We start from the raw sequence: 24,860 nt of genomic DNA, 5'->3' as shown, positions 1-24,860 counted from the left end.
CCACTTCAGGGGCCTCATTGCAGCCCACATGTACACCCACGCGTTCCTGTTGCTGCATTCGTCTTACCGACTGCACTGGCTGAGCCACCGAGCCAGCTGGTGACAACAACACTTCCGCCTTCGCTCGTCTTTAGTGCTTAACTGTTGTGTTCTCCCATCTGTGGCAGCTGGTCTGGGTCAAAGCTTCATGTTACCCACACAACTGGAGCTCGGCGGTCCTGAGGACTCCCAGGCTCAGCCAGGATCACGGGGACACACACAGACACACAGCAGCTCCAGTTATCATGGCCATATGTGGAGGTGAAGAGGTTCAGACGCTTTATTGGACACAGAAGAGTCGGGACTAAATAGCAAAAAGTTCCTGGAAGGAAAAATACAAAAAAGCCACGTAAAATGAAGAAACAAATGCTGAGTGTTTTAGTGTGCGAGTGTTGGCCAAAGTCGGTCAGAGGAGAATAGATCCTGAAAGGGAAAAAACTCATGAAATAAATGTCACATCAAATAAAGTTCCACTTTCTTAAGGTTTTCAGGAAAGAGTTCAGTTAGTTTAGTGCTTATAAACTTTCCACCAAAATCTACAGATTCTGTTTGAATTACACCAACATATGTCATTTTATTGAACATTTCTGTTCAGTGCTATGCTACATATTTTCATTTTCCCTTTTCAGGATTTCTGGAGCTACGTTGTTTAAACAATTGATGCTTACTTTTCAAACAAAAAACTAAAACATTTTTGTTTGTTATTAATTACCAATAAGCCAGATATTTTTTACTTTAAACCTGGCAGTTCCCCTCAAAATTCTCTCTGTTTTTTCATTTAGCAATAATAGACAAATTCTTTTGGTGCTGAATGTCAAAGCAGAAAATGACCATGAATAGCAGAGCCAGTAGGTGGATAATTCACACATATCAGGCATTTTGCTGTACAAGTACCAAACGTGGCCGTGGATGTGCTTTAGGTCCCCCTCTTTGAGAAAAGCACGTTTAGACACAAGAAAAATCCAAAATGGCATCCATTTGTAAAGATGGCAGCCATACTTTAAAAAATATATATTTATTCGTCCCAGTCCATCTTGGGCTGTTCATACACACACATACAAACACACACCCACACACACAAAAATATATACTGTATATATACATTTTATATATATATATAGTCGAGGTTGGTGCGTTGTTGTGTTACCTTGACAACCGGCCACACCTCGTACTCAAAATCCGCTTTTTGTGAAAAAGCTTTCAAAACCAGAAAAATAACAAGAATAAGTCCTAAAAATGTGTTGAATATTTACTTATTTTGTGAGTGACCATAGTAAAATTGTGATAATGCCCCACAAAGTGTGCGTTTATCAGAAATGAATCCACACCGTGGAAGCCTGGACCATCCAACACAAACCAGAAGGTGATTGCTTTGTGAAGTGTAATTGATTTGTGTTAATAAATATCAAAGCATGAATTTTTTTATGTTATTCGCATTTGTTAACATGTTAATACAGTATGTATATATATAGATATATACAGTATATATAAAGTTAAAGTCCCACTATTTTGTCACGCACCAAGGTGTGTGAAATTTGTTCTCCGCATTTGACCCATCCCCGTGGGGAGCGGTGAGCTGCAGACACAGCCGCTCTCGGGAACCATTTGGTGGTTTAACCCCCCAGTCCAACCCCTTAATACTGAGTGTCAAGCAGGGAGGCACTTGGTCCCATTTTTAGAGTCTTTGGTCTGACTCGGCCGGGATTTGAACCCACAGTGAAAATATATATATATATATCTATATATATATCTATATCTATATTGTATATAGATATATATATATACAGTATATATAGAGATGTATATACAGTGAACATATATATATATATATATATATATATATATATATATATATATATATAATGTATATAGATATCTATATACAGTATATATATAGAATGTATATACATAAGTTTATACAGTATATCTAATATGTAAATATTTATATTTTCATTTTGTCATGGCTAGCGTGCTTTACCAAAGGATGTGATCCTAACATCCACAATATGCAACATTATTTTAATAACTGGCTCCACCCACCTTTAAACTCCAGCTGTAGTTATTCAGATCCGCCACCCGGCGTGTTTTTCAGCTCACACTACAATTCTTTCTGCTTTTTATCTGGATCAGGTTTGTTCAGTCAACCAGTTGGTAGAAAATGGGTTTTGTTTACCTGTTTGTTTTGGTAGGACCGCCCCCATCCTGCCTACATTGTACCTGCTGCTTTCTTCCAAACCTTTAGACTCAGTTTTATTGCAGCTGAAGGTATCAAACCAGTTCTGTGGGAATTGTTGAGACAATTTCATAAACTGCTCCGCTTCTGCCTTTGACTGGCGGTAAATGGAAAATCCAACTCTGAGAAATGCACATTTGGAGACATAAGCTGGAGCAACATGTACAGTTATACTCTGGTTTCAGTGTAAAAAAAAAAAGTCTTAAAAAAATGACCTAGGCTATTAAGCTTATATAATCAAAATTATTGTACACATTTTTTACTTTTTCCAGTTTGTGATAGTTTATCATAGATCAGCCTTTAGGCAAATAAACATTAAAAACACATTTCAAGCAATCAATTTGTGGCTAAGCTACAAGTTAGCACCTAAGTTAGGGTTCTCAAACTGAATTTACCTTGGCGCCACTGAAGGCGGAGTCTGGCCTGCGGGCGGCCAGCTTGAGACCCCTGTTTTAAAGCCCTAATTGTCACTGGTCCGTTTGTGGTGCATTTTCGTTGTGTTGCGTAAGGAGTCAGTCTCACAACTGTCAGTTAGTTAACATGGTGTCTGCTGCGTGTTCAGTCTGCTCCCCCGGGCTCCTGGAGGAGTGGTTTGGCCTGCCACCCCTGTGTCGAGTAGTTAGTCTCTCTGCTCATATAAAACTTAAATTCTCCTTGCGATGAAAATCGTAATTCTTTGAGTTTTTAACATGTCTGTGTGTCATTTACCCTATGAAAGAGAACAAATGTAATCAGAAATCATTTAGTTTTTGCATTTCCGAGTATTTCTCCTTTTAAATCAGTCAAACTGTCTTGGACAGACTCTGTTTGAATGAATGATCTTCTTTCCATCAACAGCTCTGCTGCACATGCACTAAACCCTCATCTGTTCCTAGTGTCTAGTTCAGGTTCTGGAGAAGAGAAGATGGTATCTTCACATTGACTGCAGTCAAATGAGCCGCCGTTCACATTTCTGTGGTCAAATCAGCATCACTGGATTTTTGGTGTGAGTTTCATCCAATACTTACGGTAGCAGGACTGAGAACGCTGGAAAATCTCCACCAGACTCCACGGAGCTTCTTGATGTGACCACGGAAATGTGAACGGCGGCTCATTTGACCGCAGTTGGAAAGGATTGTAAATCAATGAAAGAGCATTTTGATGTTAGCTTTGATTATTTTATCAAGAACTCTGAGAAACCAATGATTGAATGTATTGATCAAAGTCAATAAACATTGGAGAATTAGCTAAAAGAGTCTTTGGTGAACTGGAAGGAGAAAGAATCAGGATTTTGGAGGAAGTTCTGTCCATGAAGATCTTCACTTCCTCGGATCAGAACCATACGGCTGGACATTACCCAGATTGATGGATGTTTTAGTGAAGATTTACGCTAGCGAGACACAGAGCTATCATAATCAGACATTTTTAAGACATAATTTAAGACATTTAGGTTGTGGAATTTTGGTTAAAAACTTTATAATCAGTAAAACACGACTGGGAACATTTTTTTTTATAAAAAAAAAAGGTCATAGGGTGACTTTAAGAAGCTCTTCTGTATGACCCTCCAAAACCCCCACAGGCGCACGTGACTGAGGTTTTAGGTTTGCCATTTTCTTTACAGATAAGCCATGAATACATCAACCTAACATGTCTAATCTATGAAGGTCCTGATCGTCACAGATCTCCATCCATCCATCTTCAGAACCTGCTGAGCACCTTTTGGGGTCATAGAGTTGCTGGAGCCAACTTCAAGATGAAATCAAATCTCCTGTAAGCTGGTTTCCCATACGATATCCAATAAATAAAGACGTGCCACACAACAGATGGCAGTGAGGAGGCGGCGGAGGGAAAAGGAGTGTCAAAGAAAAGTGGGAAGAGAGGGCAGCGGTGCGATTCTGCCGTGAGGGAGGCGAGAGTAGCATGTGGCTTGATGGTATCCTTGGGAAAGTTTGCAGTTTACGCTCCCACTCTGTGGATCATAGATGGGGACAAATACCACATGGAGCTGAGAGGAAGCCCGCTGGAGTGTGCACGGCTTCAAGCGCAGCGGAATGTTTCACTTCAAATGCTCACAGCTGGGACTTCAGCTCTCTGTCTGAGTCTATTTATCCGTCCACATCAATCCATCTCTCTTCTGTACACCGTTTTAGAAGTTTTCTGCTATGTTTAGCTCGCTTCAGTGTGCTTGAAATAACCAGCGTTTACCAGCCAGGATGAAGGCCTGGAACTGTTTACACCTCAGGAGTCGGCCTCACTTCTTTCCCTTTATTAGTTTATCCCTTTAATACCTGAAGACAGAAAGTTGGTGTGTAACTATTAATTTCAGAGGAGCTGTACATTTAATCTCTTAAATTTAAATGATTGGTTGATTGATGAATTCATTTTTGAAAAAGCATGAAAGCCTAGCAGGGAAAACAAATCAAAATTATTGATTAATTAAACCCGATTAAAGAGTCAATGATGAGAAGGTTTTACTCTGTTGAGAACTTGTCTATTTCTGCTGTAATGAATGTAGTTTAGGATTCTGAGAGTTTGAAAAAGTAAAAAGTTTCAGTAAAATGTGGAACTTTCTTGACCTGAAGGGTCCATGATCTCAAAGTCTTTTGTTGTTGCAGAAAAAAATCTTAGCTGTAAGAAAACACATTTTAACAGGAAAAAAAAAGAAACATATCACAAAATCTATAAAGTAGATTCCCACTAACACAACAGTATTATGAAGAGTAGGACATGTACTTTCAAACATGTTGATGTTTCATAGTGTTTCATATTTGTTTGATCTGTTTCTGCAGCATTATCACCTCTGTCAGGGTTTCAAAGTAAACGTGGTTAAAACATGGATTATAAGCGCAGTAACAGCAGTAACCTGTCCAAAAAACATCCGATTCTAGTGGAGAGGTGCAGCCTCTGACCGTCCTAATGAGACGGTTAGCGTGTTATTGATCCAACAGGTGTATGCTAGCGGTGCACACGTGGATCATGTGACTAAAGTGTCGATTATCAAAGAAAAGTGCAAATTTGAATAAAAGTGTTGGACAGGGCATTAAATTATCATTGTGTTTGAAATCATTCAAAAAAAGGTCATCTGAGTCTGATGGGTCAGAGTATTCTGAACGGCGTGTTTACATGAAGCATTTGTATTCTGATCAGGTTATTAATCGGATTTCACGTAAACACAGCTATCATTCAGTTCATAAATGCAACAATAGAACAATAAAAACAGATACACCGAAACCTTTTCAGGATTAAATCAAGAGCTTTAGAGTCATGACCATAAGCATGTCTGGTACATGATGGATATTTGAATTTTGATCTAACTGGATATTTAACTCTTTAATACCAGAGATGTCGCCGGAAACACAAAACAACCCACGCTCTTGGAGTTACCGAAACTCTTCAGCTGTTTATAAAAATAACGTAACTGATGCAAAAATCTGTGTGAACAGTTACAGAGTTCAGATAATTCAAAGAACGCTGCAGCTGATGTTTGAGGGTTAAATGGATTAAATTATAACAATTGTAAAATAAGGCAAATAATTTAGAGTTTATCGTCTCATTAGACTCCTAAATATGCTGTCAGCAACAACACAAGTTTGTTTCCTTCTGATCTCATGTTCTCTAAAACAGTTGAAGTTTTGTATCTATAACCGTCTCCAGTGCACATGCACTCTAAACTTCCTAATATGTTTTTAAGCCATTATCTGCATAATGTTCATCTCCAATCTGCTTACGTTTAGGTTAGCAACCTCCCATGTTGCAGCCTGCCACATGCTAGCCCACTGTGTACGCATGCACACATGTACGCGCACATATTGTATATGTAGTACTTCTATTTACAACACCACCCACCAACATACCCACAGGGTTAAACTAAGATTTTCTTTTATCTTCTTAAACTGCTTCCCGGCCTTTCCCCTGCTCCCGGTGACGACAGCCGCTTGGAATTCTCTTCTGGTGCTGGTGGCGTTCGCAGACACACTGACTTTGTTGTTCCGATCCTCCAGCGCTCTGCTAACGAGGACCATTTGGTGTCTCTCCTCCAAAGCCTTTCCTCCAGCCTCCTTTGTTCAGTCTTTATTATTGTTGTGTGATTGCTTAGTAAGCATTCACACTAGAGTGATTCTCCTGCTCCCTTCCGTTTATTGGTATGTAAAAACTCAATCACACTTACAGTGATTTCAGTAATCTTGGTATCAAAACGTTCAGCTCGTTCAGGACATCACTGTTTGTATTTTTGGTATTCAGAAACAATATTGAGCAAAATATAGGTAATGAATGAGAAAGTCAATGAGAATTTCAACATTTTAAGTTGATCAGCAGCAAATTTTAAATCTATTCGTGGGCTATGTTTTCATCTTTTAGAGTAATTAAAAAAAAAAGAGTTTAGCTCATATTTTAGCATCATTTGTTATCTACTGGGGTTTTTATAAGCTAATTTAGAGTTTAGCTTCTATTTTAGCAACATGCTAACATTCTTGATTCATTTAGTTTACTAAGCAGTTTTAGCTATTTAGGGGTTTAGATAGAATTTATGCATTGTGCTAAGTTTTTTTTTTTTTTTGGCTAATTTGGCATTACTGAGATTTTTATGCTAATTTAAAGTTTAGCTAATATTTTAGCAACATGCAAATGTTTATGCCTATTTTTTTAATCTACTGGGTTTTTTTAGATTCATTTAGAGTTTAGCTTCTATGTAAGCAACATGCTAACGTTTTTGACTAGTTTATTTTACTGAAGAATTTTAGGCTATTTAGGAGTTTAGCTATAGTGTTTAAGCATTGTGCTAGCTTTTTGGCTAATTTGGCCTCAACTGAAGTTTTTTATGCTAATATTTTATTAAGATGCTGAATATTTTCAAATGTGTTATCTACTGGGGATTTTCTTAGGCTAATTTAGAGTTTAGCTTCTCTTTTAGCAACATGCTAACGTTATTGACTAGTTTAATTTACTGAATTTTTGGCTAATTTGGAGTTTAGCTCATATTTAGGCAAAACACTAAATATTTTTGAAAAAATTAGCATGTATGAGGGATTTTAAAGCATTTTTACAACACATTTTTCAGGAATTTAGGTCAACTTCAGCGCTCTTCAACAAAATTTCTAACAAATTCAACAATTTGCAAGAAGCTTTTGCATTTTCAGCAAATTCCTTTAGCAATAATAGAAAATCGCGACAACATTTTCAGCAAAAAGCTTCAGCATCTTCAGCGATACTTTCAGCATAAAGCATTCACATTATCGCAGGTAATGCAACTTTTCCAGTTGTATTATCAGTTTGATGTTGCTGCAGTGATGTGGTTCCTTTCACGCGCTGTAGTTTGAATAAAGGTGTGTGTGTTGAGGTTAGGCTCCACATGTTGTTGCTTCTGCATCAGTGTGCAGTTTTTAAGCTTCAACCTGTTTTCTTTATAGTCTGATGCTGAAGGAAGTTTTATCTTGAAAAGCTAAAATTCTCGATTCTGTCCTCCACAACGCACGTCAAGTTACATCCACTAATTTCAGTGAGGAAGAGCGCCCTGCACTTCAAAATAAAATAAATCTGCATTAAACAGACAAAAACCAGGAGACTTTGCTCCAAATATGGATTCATCCTGACGGTTTTTGTTGGCTGTAAATTCCCGCTATGGTTGAGTTTATAAGTGTGTGTCCATGCCAGAGCATCAACACAAATGTGAGGGTTTGTGTGAATGGAAGGGGGGGCTCATGCTTTGGAGGCCTGTGACGGGGGGGCCTTCCTCTCTGCAGATTGATGGGGGAGGTGTTACTTCTGTTCACTCATCCATCACGCGTTTTATTTGGGTTCTGGAGGGAAGGAAAAGGCAAAATAAAGGAAAAAAGACGTTCAGAGAAAATATCAGAGGTGAGGGGGGGGCGGCTAAAAGGGGGCGTGGAGTTGGTTGAGGAAAGACCCCTTGTCCTGCACGTCTTCCCGGTCCCGCCCCCGGCTCTTTAAGTAGGTGCTGGAAAAGCAGTGTTACCCTTGTGACCTCCGGCCATTCTCCAGCGGCGGCGCTGATAACAAAAGACAGATAAAGCCAATGGGGGGGCAGATTCAGCAAAGATTAGCCGGCAGGTTTGTGAATTCTGAATGAAGTTTCTGCCGTGTGTTTGTGTGTGTGCGTGCACATGTTGTTGTCATCTCCATGGACCGGTCTCACACCGGTAGGTGGTCCTCGTCTGCCGTCCATGGACTCATCAGGCCCAATCAGATCGATGACGGACGATACGGAACTCCAACTCTCCACCGATCGACTGAAATGGTCAAACATTTGACATTAAATTCTCTAATGTAAAAAACTTCTTTTTAGTTCTATTTTTAGATCAGATTAGAAATAGTTTATTTTAAGCAATCAAGAAAAAAATAATAAAATCATCTTAAGTTTACATCCATAAAAACATGTCAAACACAGGATAACTAGACATTAACAGATCGATGCCTAAAAGAGAGTGGGAGAAAACGAACTTATATAATCCCCCCCCTGGCTGGACCATACCATTTCTTTTACCTGTATTATCATTATCTGGTTCGTAACTTAAGATCAGATATTTAAATCTTTCCAACATAGATTCAGGTTATTAGGAATCCTGAAGTAACAATAAATCACATGACTATGTAAGTGGATATAACACTATTTGTCATTGAATATTGTTAAAATTCAGACCAAATGTGCTGATTGTTTTATATTATGAAACATCATTAATACAAATCAAGTATCAAACATCAACAAAAGTATATATGTATTCTGATTTTGGAAAACTACTAGATTCTTTCCCCCACGACTCGTGCTTTGATCACGCGATAGTGATTCTGTTTCTTCCTGATTATTTATTTTCTTCCATTCGTTTTTTGGCATGTAAAAACTCCATCACACTTTCAGCAATTTCTGCACTCTTGGTATCAAAACGTTCAGCTCGTTGAGGGCACTATCGCTTGTATTTTTGGTACTTATCAACTTTATGGTTTTTACGATTTTTCACAATTGAAATGAATGGTGATTTTACATTACTGCAATTTGTGAAATTAAAAACATTCAGCATGTTCAGGAAATTCATGCTTGGCATTGTTACATTTTAAGCAAATTTTGAAATATTGTGCAATTTTCTACAATGTAACGCAATTTTTGCTAAAAAAAAACATTACCATGCAATTCGTCAGATTTTTACGTACTTTGAAACCTATGCAATATTTGTATTAAAACGTTCAGCATGTTAAGGACATCAATACTACCGAGGTGTTTGGGCTAATTCTGAGTTAAGCCAGTATTTTAGTAATGTGCTAGCTTTTTGGCTAATTCAAAATCTGCAAAGGATTTTTGGGCTAATTTTGAGCTAACCTATTTTTTTGCAACATGTTAGCTTATTTGGCTAATTTGGCATTTACTGAGGTTTATTGGGCTAATTTTGAGTTAAGCTACTATTTTAGCAACGTGCTAGGTTTTTTAGGAGGGGGGGTAATTTGGCACCCACTGAGGATTTTGGGGCTTTTAGGAGGTAAGCTAACATCTGAGGAAAATACTCACCTTTCTTTGGCTAATTTGGCACCTACGGATGTTTTGCGCTAAAACTGAGTTCATACCTTTACGCATTTTTAAATTTTACAACTTACAACTTTAAATTTTTTCTGTTTTTCAAGAAATTCCTCAAATTCTTTGTGCACTTGCTGCAATTTCTGCAACTCTAAGTCCTTTAGCAATTTTAGCAGTATGTAAATATCTTTAGCATTTTCAGCACATCCATTCGGCAATTACAGTAAATTTCTTCAATATCTTCAGCAAAAAGCTTCAGCAGACAGCATTCACACTAGCGTTATCGCAGGTAATGCAACTTTCCGAGTTTTTTAAAGCGACAGGCCGATTGCTGAATCGTAAGATTCTCAGACAGAAACTGGGAGACTTTGCTCCAAATATGTATTTATTTCCACAGACTGTAATCTATTCGGGTGTAAGAAAAAATGTGATTTGTGATGTATTGTGATATTTCATTTGGCAATACTTGAATCGATTTAAAAGGCTGACAAGATGATATTTAATCGATTATTTGTGAGTGTATTTGTGTTTTCCACCTAAAGTCACACAATTTAAAAAAATTAAGAACATTGTTTTGGTACAGTACACAAATTAACAAAAAATGGAGTAGTCTGGCTCTGCAAACGCGATACGGCGTCACTCTTTAGCATTTGCAACACGTGCTAACTTACATTTTGTGATTAGAAACAGAATTCAGTTGTTGGGGGGTCACTGAGGCTCTCTCCTCCACGTTCTTTCATGTATTCACTTTGCTGCAGAGTGATTCAAATCTTAACATTTTTGTTTGCGGTTAAGAGCATTTCCAGTTCAATCCTACAGTTTTGTGATGTAAAAATATGAAAATTTGCAGCAGTTGGGAGGGAAAAAAGGAAACCTGGTTTGCTTATCCGTCCAGGAATTTGTGTTTCTTTCCTCTGAGAATGTCCTCCAGCAGCAGACCTCACAGCAGAGCCACTGAGATCCTATTTGAATCACAAATGTGTTGTCTCCCAGTCGTTCGCAGGTTTTGGTCAGTTGAGGAATTTTGGAACCCATTAACTCTGGTTGACAATGACTTTCACCCCCAAGGCCACCGCGGGGGTCCGCCCCTCCACTGACCTCCGGTGGCCGCTCAGGCCGAGCGTCGACCGCCCCGCTCCAGAGATCCGATTGGCTCAGCGCAGCCCCCATAAAACCTCCGTCGCCCCTCCCCGCCTTTTCGCTGCTCAAGTTGGAGCTTATCAAAGACAATCCGCTTCTGTCATGTGGCCAAATCATCTTGACACCCATTTAGCATGCTCATCAGAGGACGGTTATGAATATTCAAGATGCTGCCAGGAGCCGGCCCGAGCAGAGAGGAGAATATGGGAGTGACAGAAAACGGAGGGTGAGCGTCCTGGACGAAGTGAGGCAGAGGGAGAGGAAAGATGATCGTCTCAGAGGGCAAAAGGGCAACAAAGAAACACAACGTTAGCTCTGCTTTTAGATAGATATGAAGCTTTAATTCAGGAGAGTCGAACTCAATCGTTCAAGGGACCAAAATCCAAAACACACCTGAGGCCAAACAGGATAAACATTTATAAAACACTCTAAAACTACATTTTTAAATCTTTAAAACTGTAACTGTTTAACGTAATTATGAACTTGATATGTAGCATTACCTGTGATAATAATAGTGTGAATGCTGGAAGATGAATGTGGCTGCTGAAGATGCTGAAATTGATAGTTAAAAATGCTGAAGGTGATAACCAGCTAAAATATTAGCAAAATGCCAAATTATCCTAAAAAAACAGGTTAGCCAAAACAGCTAGCATGTAGCTGAAAATACAGCTAAACTTCAAAATATTCTGAAAAACTGAAAAAAGCCTAAATTAGGTCAAAAAGCTAGTGTGTAAATATTAGTGAGGTTGTACATATAAGTATGTACAACCCTATCAATTAGCTAAACTCCAAACCGCCTAATAACATTTAAAATAAGCCTAAAATAATCAAAACTACGGAAGAGGATTGGTGCCAATTCGGACTTTAAAGTCAGAATTATGAGATTAAAGTCAGAATTTTTCATAGGCTTTTTTTTTTTTTTCAGTGGCCCTAATCCTCTTCCGTACAAAACAGCTAGTATGTAGCTAAAATTTTATCTAACTCCAAAACCCTAAAAAACTAAAAACAAAATTCTAAATTAGCCAAAACAGCTAGCATGCATCTAAAATATTTCAGTTAGACTCCAAAATAGTCTAAAAAATCTCATTAAATGTCAAAATAGTCCAGAAAGCTAGCGGAATGACAATTTGAAAAACTTTAAAACTGTAACTTTTTAACATAATTATGAATAGTAAAAATGCAGGAATATTATCCCAGAATAAATCAACTTAAACCTTAAATAACTTTCAATATTTTACTCTCTATAAAAATATATTTTGTCAAAATTATCCAAGTTAGAAATAAGCTCAAGATAACATCGGGTCATTAATAAGAATAAAATAAAATGATCTGGAGGGCCGGATAGAATCACCCGGAGGGCCGGATCCGGCCCCCAGGCCTTGACTTTGACACGTGCATTAAATGATAAACTGAAGCATAAATGTGGACTTTATTTCAGAAGAATCTTTAAACCATGACACCAAACTGTCTGTGTGCTTGATATCTTGTGTTGTGAGAGCCAGCAGGGAAGACATTCGTCTGAAATAACTCGCTGTCTCCTTGACGATGTCAGAAACTTTTAGGACTCCGTCCAAGCTGAAATAAGTGGTCACTTGGACTGTACGCCGTGGCGCCGATCCAAACGCTTTGATGTCTCAGCTTTGAAAGATCGTACATGAAGACACAGAGTTAGAAACGACGTTGCACCGTCATGAAATGCTGATATTTCTGGATGTTTTGTAATATTTTTAGCAGAGTTTCAGCCTTCTGTCAATAAAAAACTTTAATTATTTATATTTTTGCAAACATTATTTATTTCATTATTTATTTTTGTAAGTAGTTTTTCCTGTCTGCAGTATTTATTTCATTAAATGTTTGTGATATTCGCTGAAGTTTCCATTCAGCCTCCACATAAAGAGGTTAAATCGATATAAATCTCATGAAATAAAGTTGTCAAATCTGCAGCGTTTCCTAGGTTACCACGTGTTACTGACCTGTTCCTTTTACAAGTAGAGCGCAGTGGTCGCGTAAAACATGAATGTAAAAGGAGGCGGTGGAAAATCTCACTTTATTCACAGAGGTTGTTAAAAAATGTTGGAAAGACATTTATTATCTGAAAAGTCACATAAATGGGAAATATTTTAAATAAAAGAGAGAAGTACGTTAGATGGAGGTATCACATTTCTTGATATTAAATCATCGTTTTTCACTTTTTCAAACCTTTTATTGCTGCTAAAGATGCTTTATTTACATTTCATTTATTTTATTGCCTTTTTGGAAAAAGTTATATTATTAAATATATGAAATAATCTGGATATAAAGTTAAAAAAACACCTAATTTTTAATAATAATATGTAGTTTGTGCTATTTTTTGTTTATTTCAGGTCAATTTAACTTTCTTTTTTTTAAAAATTTGTTTGATTTATTGTTTTTAATTTGACAACCCAGGACATCTTCACCACATTTCCCTCCTTTTTTTCTTTATACATAATTTAGAGAGGTGCATTATGGGCATCAATATTTAGTTTATGCCATTGACTTCATCTTTTCATAGTTTTACCTCAAAAATTCTCCACTGTATGTATTACGCTTAAAAAAAGAGAAGTAATATCTGACACATGCTTAAGGACTTATTATGACATTTTACAACGATCAATCTGCACATTCACAAAACTACTAAAATGTTTAAATCTATTGAACATCTTTTTAGAAACGTGTCAGCATTTTCACCCTGAAGTCACTCTTTGCAAAAATGAAAAACTAACCTGCTGTTAGTTTGAAAAAATACTGTAATGTTTGTCAGTTCACCATTTAGAGCGTGTGTCAAGGTCAAGGCCCGGGGGCCGGATCCGGCCCTCCGAGTAACTCTATCCGGCCCTCCAGATCATTTTATTTTATTGTTATTAATGACCCAATGTTATCTTGGGCTCATTTCTAACTTGTATAATTTTGACAAAATATATTTTTATGGAGAGTAAAATATTGAAAGTTATTTAAGGTTTAAGTTGATTTATTCTGGAATAATATTCCTGCATTTTTATTATTCAGAATTATGTTAAAAAGTTACAGTTTTAAAGTTTTAAAAATTGTCATTCTGCTAGTTTTTGGACTATTTCGGCATTTACTAAGATTTTTTAGGCTGTTTTGGAGTTTAGCTAATATTTCAGCTCCATACATTCTAGCTGTTTAGGCTAATTTAGGCTTTTCTTTAGTTTTTAGGCTGTTCTGAAGTTTAGCTATTTTTCAGTGTTAGCTGTTTTGGCAAACCTAGATTTTTTTTTTTTTTAAGGCTAATTTGGCATTTAGCTAATATTTTAGCTGGCTATCAACTTCAGCTAAAAAGTTCTGGTTTTAAAGTTTTAAAAATGTAGTTTTAATACATATTTTTTTCTGTTCAGCCTGAAACCTAAGGTTTGGATTCTGCCCCCGTGTGATTGAGTTTGACACCCCGAACTTTTAGAAACTGCAGGTTGTTTCTTTTAGATAACACAATGCCAGTAGTAAAGCATGGCGATGGTAGTGTGATCATTTGGACGTGTTATTGTTTATTAATATTCTGGACTCAAATGAAAAGATCATCTTACATCTTGAGATTCATCTTGGGTTGCTAAGTGATGATAAAAGTGGAGAATTTACCACATAATGTGCAAAAAGAAAAAAAGTTTTAGATTGGAACCAATGGCTGTATATGAGGACTGGACAGGGTGAGTGTGATGTCATCAAAAGAAAATGGTTTACATTTTGACTCCCAACAAAATAAAGTCAATTCAGTCACTGTTTTTTTTTTTGTTTTGTTTTGTTTTTTTGCAATATGGATGCCGCCATGTTGGAACCAGAACTCATCAGTGAGCAGTGATTGGTCCAGGTCGGCCAAAGTCAACATTTCTATGACAACTGCTCTCACCAATCAGGAGTGAGGGTGTTGGAAGGCCACGCCCCTCCCATTTTAAACAAAATGTACAAAATCTGTCGTTGGATATGAGGACCCAGCAGGCTCCACCTACTTTTATTGAGGCATCTGATTGGTCAGTTTACAACTTGAATAACTTTGACTATAAAAAATATGGGGAAAAAAATGATCAACGCTACCAATTCTGACAAATAATAGCTGTTATTTCTAAATTGAAGTCGGTGGGATTTTGGTGTAGGTGTCACTAAGTCCAGTTCTCATATACAGTCAATGATTGGAATGATGTGGTGAAACCAAAGGAGAGTGAGTGATACCTGTAAACCTCTAAGAAACTGATTACCAACGAAATGAAATGAATTTGTGGTTTTATAAGATATTTCAACACTTTTTAGACATAACTATTATACAGAACACATTATAAGTCTTCTTATCTGTAAGTTTTAAAGTCATGTTTCCTTTATTTCTGCTGTTTCAGGCTGGTAAAGGCGTTGTCTTGAAACAGTCTTATCCCATCTGTGTCACAGGCTTTATTTGTCACTTTTTATCGTTTTCTCTAAGGTTTTGCAGATGTCTTACTGTCACAAAAGAGGCAGACTTTTCATGGTTCGTGGTGTTCTTGACTGCTTTTAGCTGATTTGATTTAGATGAAGAACCTTCGGCTGGGCTAGAATTAGCTCGGCTCGCCACTGGTGGATGAGTCACAAAAGGACGGCTGCGCCTGTTGAAACGGGAGCATCTGCAGTTGGTTTACAGAATCAAAACTCAGCTACTGCAGGTTCATCGGGACAAACTTGTAACACGCTGAAGACGCTCACATGCTGCCGCAGATGAGAGCCATGGTGCTCACTGCAGGGGATGGGAGGACTGGAGGTTTGTGAAGCGACCACATCATCAGAAGATGCCGGGATGAGTCACACCACAGAGCTTGTCAGTTACATTCAGGTTTCCTGCAAATACACATCTGCTGGTGTGGATTCCATTGTTTGCACATGACAAAGGAGCAGCCAAATAACCTTCTGCCAGACTTGTTTCACCACTGCTCCTCAACTTGTTAGTAAACTTAATTGTAATGTGATATTCGGAGTGCACTCACTGACCCTGGACATGCAGACAGATGAATGCTGCCCGTCCTGTCAGCTTGCTAGCAAGAGCAGTGAGGTAGATGATAATTGTCTGCTTGGGAGGAGCCGTGGACCTTCATTGTGTCCCATGAAGACCGTGAATCTGTGAGCATGAGGCAGAGAACTGATGGTCAAAATGAGGATGACCCCTAAAGAACCCGTCGAGAACTGAGAGGATCCTGAATTGGAAATATCCACCTCCAGACTTTAATCTGGGTTTAATAAAAACGGGTGTTTCATGCTGCAGTTTCTGAAATGACCACTAGAGGCTGGTTAGAAAAGGGAGCAGTTTGCCACTGACTCCCATGTTAAACAGTTAGATTTTCAAAGTTGACTGCCTCATTCATGACAACTGTGGGTTTTTTAACCTTATCTTTGTGCTTTTAATGAGTTACTTTGACTTCCATATTTATGCACTATTAGTCTCTCCGGAGTAAAAGTTGCCGAAGCAAAATCCTTTTCAATGACGGCTGGTTCCCCGCGGAACGTAGGCCGCCTCCATTCGGCGCCCTTGTTAACCCTTTAACTGCCTGCTCAACCAAACAGGGGGGCGCATTTGGAAAACATGTTTTAAAAAGAATTATTATTACTCCCCGAGGTACAGAACCCCTAAAGGAATATTAAAGAGAAAAAATTGAAGTAAATGTTTTTCCAAAAATTGGAGTTACTATCTGGTGTGCACCTGTTATGAACCAGAAGATTTTATTTCTCTTAAAGTTGAAGTAAGTTGAAAAAGAATTCTGGTTACACGTGAATATGGTCTTATGATCTCCAGAACATGATCTCTCCAGTGTAAAGATATCTACATTGTTTTATGTCACATTTTTAAAGGGGACACTAAAATTTCTCACTATAAATCTCTTTGTTGACATAATTGACCAACTGCTGCTGCATAACTGCAATCCTCTGCATGGCATCTACATTCCAATCACCTATTTATATTAATGTTTCTTTCTTTGTCTCCCACAGGTCCTCATTTTGAGATCAAAACCGTCTCAAAAAGCATCGATGAAGACCAGAAAAGTGATGCAAAGCAAAAGTCGCAGCAGCAGCAGGAAGCTTGCAGCTGCCGTGGTCGATTTCTCCGGGAGTTCTGGACTCTTAAGGGAAACTACAAACATGGCTGCAAGGATCAGCAGGGATCTGAGAGGAACCGGTGATCCACGGTGTCGGTCAGTCCACCTCTACTAATGAATGTGGTTGTTCGGCTCGTTGCATAATTGTGAATTATTCTGAAGATATGAGTCTGTATTTCTTAAATGTAGTTTGAGTTATCTGAGATATTTCCTGTTCTTCTTTCATTTTTGAATTCTTTTTAGTGGATGCCTTAACAGAGGAGACCCAGTTTACAATCTGAGAACTATAACATTTATGAATTGATATGTTAGCTTCCCTCTGTGAAGTAAAACATCTCGATGGTTTGTAAATACTCCTCTGGTCAAAGTGATCAGCCTAAACTCAAACCAAATATTGGAATCCTGAGGAAACCTTGTTTTTCTGATGTCTTTTGGTCAAGAGATGTAGTCTCAATGGGATTTCCTGGTAAAATTAAGGTTAAATAAATAAAAATCAGATCTTATGGCAAAACTAAAATCCTTAAATGTTGCTAAAAAATCCACGTGTGAATTCTCGTTATGCTGACTGACCTTGAACTGTTTCGGTGGAACACATCCGTCCAATGTCTGTCAAAAGGTTTTAGTACAATTTGGGTAAAACTACGAAACCGATTGTTGGGGCATTCTGGGTATTGTAGTACTACATACTGTGCTGTAACACAGTGAGGTGAAAAAGTGAGAGTTTGGTTTTATGTGTTACAGCTGAACAATGTTGAGAGTATTTGGGAATAAGTTTGACTTGTTTGTCATGTTTCTCTTCCTGCTGAACATAAATAACAATAATAGAAATAGAAAACTTCCCATCAGCTTGAAGGACCAATCGTCTGCCTCTAGGCCCCTTTAGGTATTAACCAGTGAAGAGCCACTCCTCTGACCCAAACAGTTTAACTTTGAATAAAACAGAATGATCAACAGTATCAAAGGCCTTTTTTAAGTCAATAAACAATCCTATTGTGTAATTCTTTTTATCAATTGTTGTTGAATTCTCTTGTTACTTTCATTACAGCTAAAGCTGTTGATCGGTTTGATGGAAATGATCCTGCAAGTATGATCCTCAAAATATCTCCTAAATACATTTTTGCTTTTTTTTAGTGCTAACATAACAGATGTGACGCTATTGTGGTGAAACTTTTGCTAAATTCAATGCTAATAATACATTGCAGCCAAACGACCTTTTGGTTTTTGGCAAAAAAATCTCTAATCCGAAGGAAAACGGTTGATCCATGGAAACACTTTGACACAGGAAGTGGAACAGAGAGGTTTCAGGACTCTAACTGTCGTTGATGATACATCTGAGTGACCTGAAATGTTCACGAGAACACACAAACCCCTGGATGCATTTCCCTCTTGTCATGGCTGAGCTCACTTCCTGTCTCCAGCCCCGGGGTGAATGTGCACAATGCTGAGCACCGCCCACAAAGGCTCCCTCGCCGGCCGTCAGGCGAACAGACAGGGTGACACGGGGGTCATGTGTTTGTGTCACAAACAGAAATAGTCTCCGGCTCCTCCTGGGGGGACAAAGCCGGCCTGCATACATTGGCCTGCAGCCTGGGCGGGATGTGCTGCTGCTGGGATTACCTGCCTCTGCAGAGGAAGGGGTTCCTCTGAGGACCTATGGAAAAGTTCTGCTGTTTGCCAAGTGCCACGATTAGGACCCCAGCCGGTTCCTGGGTCAGCAAAGAGTGTCCCCAACCAGCCAGAGATTTTCCACCAGCTCTTTCTGTGGAACCCCGACTTTCCCTCCTCAGATCAAGAAGACGTTTTAGTTTACAAGAGTCTCATGTCAGCTTGAAGGAGTGGAAGTCGTAGTTTAGAGAAAGCCGGTCATTTCTCCAAAGGTCACATTAATAGTTGTCTTTGTGCGTTGGAACCTTTGCAGCCCCGGGACTCTGGATCTTGTTTGCACGACTTTTTTCTGCTTTACAAACTTGGTTCTGGCATTTGCCAGAAAAAGCAGAGCCGGGTAATGGTTCGGAACCCTGCCTTATCTTTGCCATCGGTGCAACAAAAGCTATAATTATCTGCAAAATAAACTGGCTTCCTTGATTGTTAGACAAAATGAAGCACTGAACAGTTCCAGATAAACCGCTGTGCTATGGACTCTTTGAGAAGGTTTTCAATGTTTTGAGCATCTTGTAAATTTAAATAAAATGATTCTTGGCTCTGACTTGTTGGAGGTTTTTTCTTACACGGACCTCTTATGCTTTCTGGCTCCTCTCAATGAGGCCAAGAAAGCCTGGCACTCGCCTGAAGCTCTCAGCCAGTCTGAAGCAGCTGGGATCTGGGGGAGCTCCCTGCAGCTCCGCAGTGCGCTGGCAACTCCTTTCTAGCCCCCACTACTCCCAGATCGGACTTTTTACTCCTCGCCAGCCTCCCAACACAATACAGAGAAGCCCTGTGCAGTCAGCACAGAAAGACACTTGGCATGACGCATACATGCACACTTTTATAAACCATTGAAAGGGCCGAGGCCAAAGGCGGAAAGAGGAGCAGACGCCTCTCAGATGCTGGACTTGGCTTGGTGTGCCACTCGACACAAACGGCTGCACACAAGATTACTGTTGTTTATGGAAGGAGGCCGTGCCACGCTCTCTCTTCATCTGGACCTCTCGGTTGGCTTCAGACCACTTTCAGGGGCAGACGAGCGAAAGCGCCGCTTACTGTACGCTTGTGTTTGGTTGTTGTGTGTCGTCCTTATCAGACTGTCCTCTGCTGAAGCAGCACTTCTCAGTCCTGTCGTGTTGTAACATGATGCATCGCTGTGTATATCTGCATGAGGAAGATAGCAAAAGCCTTTATGGCGCCATATTCATCAGAAATGTGTCCCAACAGCAGAACCACGCCGCTTTCAACCTGATCTCACTTTTTGAGGAACATATTCATCTGGAAAGACTGAATCCTCGTCGCTGTTTGGCCACAACAACCAAACAATGTTTCTATTTTTTGTGTTTTAACAGTGGAGCTACCACAGTTACACAGCGACTAATCGACTGTCTATAGCCGATTTGTCGAGTAGTTGGCTATTTCAATATTCAACTTACCGATTATTTGACATAGTCGATTATTTGACTGGTTGACAACTAGCATCTGACTATTTCAAAAGTCAGTAAGTTGACTGTTGAAATAGTCAGAATTGACATAGTCGACTAATTGACTATGTCAATAGTCGATTAGTCGACTAGTTGACGACTAATCGACTGCAGGGCCACAATCAAAAAGTCTTTTACATAAATCAAATGTCTGTGAACATTTGAATCTCCTCTCTGTTCCATTATCTTCTTTTATTGTATTTATGGGAAGAATTTGTAATTTGTGTGAATTTAGTGAGTAAATTCGCCTAATTTTGGGGATTTGACATTTTGGCAAAAATGTTTGAATAAATAAATAAACTTTATGCTAAAAATGTATTTAGTATGCTATGGAGTGTGTTAAAAAACAAAAAATAATTAGATTTTCATCGATGGTTTCTGTTTAAAGCTGAAAAAAGTCCAAATTAACTTTTTTTAAGCAAATCTTTCCACAACGACATAAAACGTAACATTTTCTTTCTACATCTTTGGTAAAAAGCTGAAAAGCGTGTTTTGACCAAACTAAGAAGAAGTTTGCAGCAGGTGAGGCTGCAGGATGGAGACAGACGGATGGAGACGGTCTGACGGATGATTTTAGGGTCACAGTCTCACCGTTCCGCCGGCGAAGGCCAGCAAGCGCAAAGAGGCGTAATACGGGAAGGCTAAAGAGAAATTTGGACGGTGTTCTTGTAAATAATTGCGTTCATTGTTCTGTGCTGCTGTTGGTTCTGATCACAAGCTGTTTGCTAGGCCCCTGTCTGTCTGGTGCTCGCTATGAGTCTGCTGTCAGCCTCGGTGTTCCTGAAGGGAGCCGCTTGTGCCAGGGGCGACCATGCCAGCTCCCTGACCCAGTGGCCCTGCATCTGATGTGCCCACACTGGGAGCAAACAGTCCCCGGGCCAGCCCGGAGACTCGGGTCATGCTGTGCGCATGCTGCTCAACTGTTAAATAAAGCTGGTTCAAAGAGCACATTCCTGCTCGCAGCACAACAGTACAATAGCAGGCGCTCCAGCTCGCAGTGTCAGAGTCGCAGGTTGTTTGGTTTTATTGCTGTGCCGTTATCGGGGCCAGCTCTGCAACAATCGGATTGGATTTACCTGTACTCCCTTGGTCAGGTGTGCTCAGAAAATGACATTAAACATCCACCAAAACACCACTTTCTTGTAAGACAGGAGAGTCAAACTCAATCACAAGGTACCAAAATCCTAAACATACTCTATATTACAACAGGATAAACATTTATAGAACACTGTAAAACGACATTATTAAAACTTTAAAACCGTAACTTTGTAACATAATTATGAACTAGATATACAGCATTACCTGTGATAATAATAGTGTGAATGCTGGAAGCTTTATTTAATGGCTAAAAACGCTGAAGTTGATAGTCAGTTAAAATATTAGCTAAATGTCAAATTAACCTAAAAAAAAACAAGTTCAGTTCGGCTTTTAACTGGAATCTGCACAGGTGGGGGCGTGTCTGTCCATCCTGAACTGCTCGGTGGGCGGAGCTTCTGCACGTTTTAGACGCTTGTTTTGTGGAACATTAATGTTGGTAATGATCAGTTTCCTCGTTGGATTTCTAATAGCAGACAGCTCCGTTCCAGTTAAATTAAGGCTCTCCAACCTCTGGGCTCTAAACTGGTCCTGGTCTGGTACTGGGACGTGGACCCTAACCTTAACCTGGTACCGGACAGTCAGTACTGGGTATGGATCAGTACTGCCTCCGGACACGGTACCAGGGTAAGGTTTGGGTCCTGGTACCGGCTGCATCCCAAGGTTCAGTGTGTGTTAAAGAGTTATGTTTTTAAATTTTTAAGAATTTATTTTAGTGTGTTCAGTAAATGTTTATCCTGTTTGGGCCGGGATCTGAGGTGTATTCTGGATGTTGGCCCCCTGAGTGATTGAGTTTGACTCCTCATTTATCGATTGTTGCTTTCAACCGAAACCTCTGGAGTTATTGAGGAAACCAGGATCACTTCCTGCGTGTGAAAACACCTGAAGGATTTCACTCATGTGCCATAGAACCTGAAGGTCCTGGAGGTTAAAGAGACAAAAGTATCACCGTAAAACCAGTGCAGCCTTCTCACATGAGAGTTACAGAAACTGCAGGTAGGAATGCTCTCGCTGAGGATTAACTGCAGGAACTGCTGCTGCTCTGAAGCTCCTTCGACGTGACAGCTGTCAGTCTCATCGGGCCGATTCCCATGTGGATCCTGCAGTCGGTGATGGTTGAACCTCGGTGACTTCACGGCCGTGGAGTCGTGCCAGAAGATCAGTGGCTGAGTGGAGCCCACGAGATGAGCTCGGCAATGGAAGGCAGATGCCGTCCGGCTGCCGCTTGCTGCCTCCACTTTCCTCTGTGGAGGTTCTGAATAGGGGGCCTCCACCGTGAGGGAAGAGTCTGATTTTACTGCATGGTAGATGCCAAAAGTAAAGGCAGGCCCCGCTAACAAAGTGGAATTGAATCTAATCGGCTCCAGGTTCTCATGTTTGATCTGGAACCCGCTTCACTTCACCGCAGCTCCCCGAATTTAAGGTGGACAGGATGTTATGGTATTTTGTCCTATAATAATCTGACATCACGGAGCAGGAAAACAGTTCTCATATGTTGCTTGTCATTATGAAGACATGGGTCATGCATTCATACATTCATCCTCATCTTGTCTTTGTTACTGCTGGTAGTTTATTTTAGATTTATTTCCTGTCGCAGGTTTGCATACTAACGTTGTTTCTGTAGCGTTCATATTGTGTATATTATCTTGCTGATGTCTTGCATCTGTGGAAAGCTCCAGCCGTACACTCTACATCACGATTTCTTTCCCTGCAAATGAAATTTGATACAAAACTCGAAGCTAATGCAAACTTTGCTGCGACTTTTTGAAACGACTGCGAGCTTTTGACGGATAAATGAAAGTGTCTCCTCAGGTTGGACTGAAGCTGACTGACTGAACGTCTGTCGTTCTGCCACAACTGATCAGACATCAAAGAGAAGAGGGCAGAAAAACCCTTGAGCAAACAGTTGAACTGGAAGCACTAGAAAGCCGCCACCCAGGCACATTACCCAACATGCATTGGATGGTCCCAACTCAAGTGTTGCTTTTGTGTTGGATTCGATTGTGTGTTTAGTGTGTGGTGGTTAGTGCGTAGAACGCGACTGTCAGAGGAATTCCTGTCACTGTAGCTGCACATGCAGGTGTGGTTAGAGCAGGTGTGTCAAAGTCACGGCCCGGGGGCCGGATCCGGCCCTCCGGGCGATTCTATCCGGCCCTCAAGATCATTTTATTTTATTGTTTTAATTGTCAAAATTAAACAAGTTAGAAATGAGCACAAGATAACATCGGGTCATTGACAAAATATATTTTTATGGAGTATAAAATACTGAAAGTTATTTAAGGTTTAAGTTGATTTATTCTGGAATAATATTCCTGCCTTTTTATTATTCATAATTATGTTAAAGTTACAGTTTTCAAGTTTTAAAAATGTAGTTTTAGAGTGTTCAATAAATGTTTATCCTGTTCGACCTAAGGTGTGTTTTGGATTTTGGACGTTTGTGGGAATGAGTTTGACACTGCTGATTTAAAAGAATTAAAAAGATTTGTCTTGAGGACCCGCTCTGATGTTGCTGCATGATCAGCAGAAAAAGAAGAAACGTTAAACCGACACAGTGAAGAGGGAATTCCTTTAAAAATTGTGTTTTTGTTTTTAACTCGTTCTTTTAAAAATTCTCTGTAGGTCGAGGACATAAATTAAAAAAAGTCTTTGTATATTCAAATTATTAAATATTGTTAAAAAATATTTTATTTGTGACATCGAAAATACGGTGGGCGGGGCTTCAAGCTCCCTGCTCCGCCCCATTCTGATGCATCCACTCACAGGCCAATATATGTCTGTGTTTTCCTCGTCTGAGCTCAAAACTGTACGATAGCTCCGATGTCAGCAGTAATGTTAGGATGCGATTGTGATTGAGAGTGTGAAGTCTTGTTTATGCCGCTCTGCCTGCTGAGCGTTCTCATCCCGACCGGATCTTCTGTTTCATTTGCCGCCCGCCCTGACCCTCGCCTGGACCCTGACCTCTCCGGTTGTTCTCTGATGCCCTCACGCTCGTGTTTGACCTCTGCCTTCCTGACCCAGATTTAGCTGATTTGGCTTTATGGAATTTTAGCTTTTAGCAATGAAACCGGCTGCTCTTGACTCACTCCAACTGTCCAAACGATTCGTTTGTTGATTCTCCTTCAGTAAATTTGAAGTTTGTTTTTTATTTGTCATATCCTCCTGACTACTAGAAAAAAAAGTCCCATCAAAAGTATTTTTAAATCCAAAAAACTACAATTCCCAGAGCCCCGCCCCTTTACACCTGGTATTTAAAGTGTCCTCTACTAGAAGGAGTTAGTTCAGCTTCCTGTAGTTGTTGGGAGATATTTAGGTTTAGAAATGGATCAACAGAAGGTCAACAGTCCCATGAAAGGATGGACGTATTTGTAGCATGCGTTGTAAAAAGATAAATAAATAAGCACAAAAATAGTCTGGCTCTGCCTTCTCCACTTCCTCCCTCATTATGCGCATAATTGTGGCTCCCTCCTCATCCGTTTGCCTCGTGTACCGGAGCCATGAAATCAATTCAGAGCGTACACATTGTCAAACAAGGATGTAGATCCTGGTCTGCTTCATCCACGGTGTCACATCTGATCCACTCAAGATTTAGACCCGACTCTTTTGAAAATGATTCTGCACCCGCAGACCCTTAACCCCCC

At 39.6% G+C, this 24,860-nt stretch overlaps 1 long non-coding RNA gene across 1 annotated transcript in view; it reads left to right on the top strand.

Annotated features, from left to right (window-relative positions):
• The window catches only part of LOC112152249, a 140,491-nt gene that overhangs the window by 64,547 nt on the left and 51,084 nt on the right, over positions 1 to 24,860 (top strand). The window contains exon 2 of the long non-coding RNA XR_004948109.1: positions 16,893 to 17,095. This is a non-coding gene — a long non-coding RNA (uncharacterized LOC112152249). The remainder of the gene's footprint in view (positions 1 to 16,892; positions 17,096 to 24,860) is intronic.

Source organism: Oryzias melastigma, linkage group LG6, assembly GCF_002922805.2.
Source record: "Oryzias melastigma strain HK-1 linkage group LG6, ASM292280v2, whole genome shotgun sequence".
Lineage (NCBI taxonomy): Eukaryota > Metazoa > Chordata > Actinopteri > Beloniformes > Adrianichthyidae > Oryzias > Oryzias melastigma.
The sequence above is the reverse complement of the archived record's forward strand: the minus strand, read 5'-3'. Positions and strand labels throughout refer to the sequence as shown.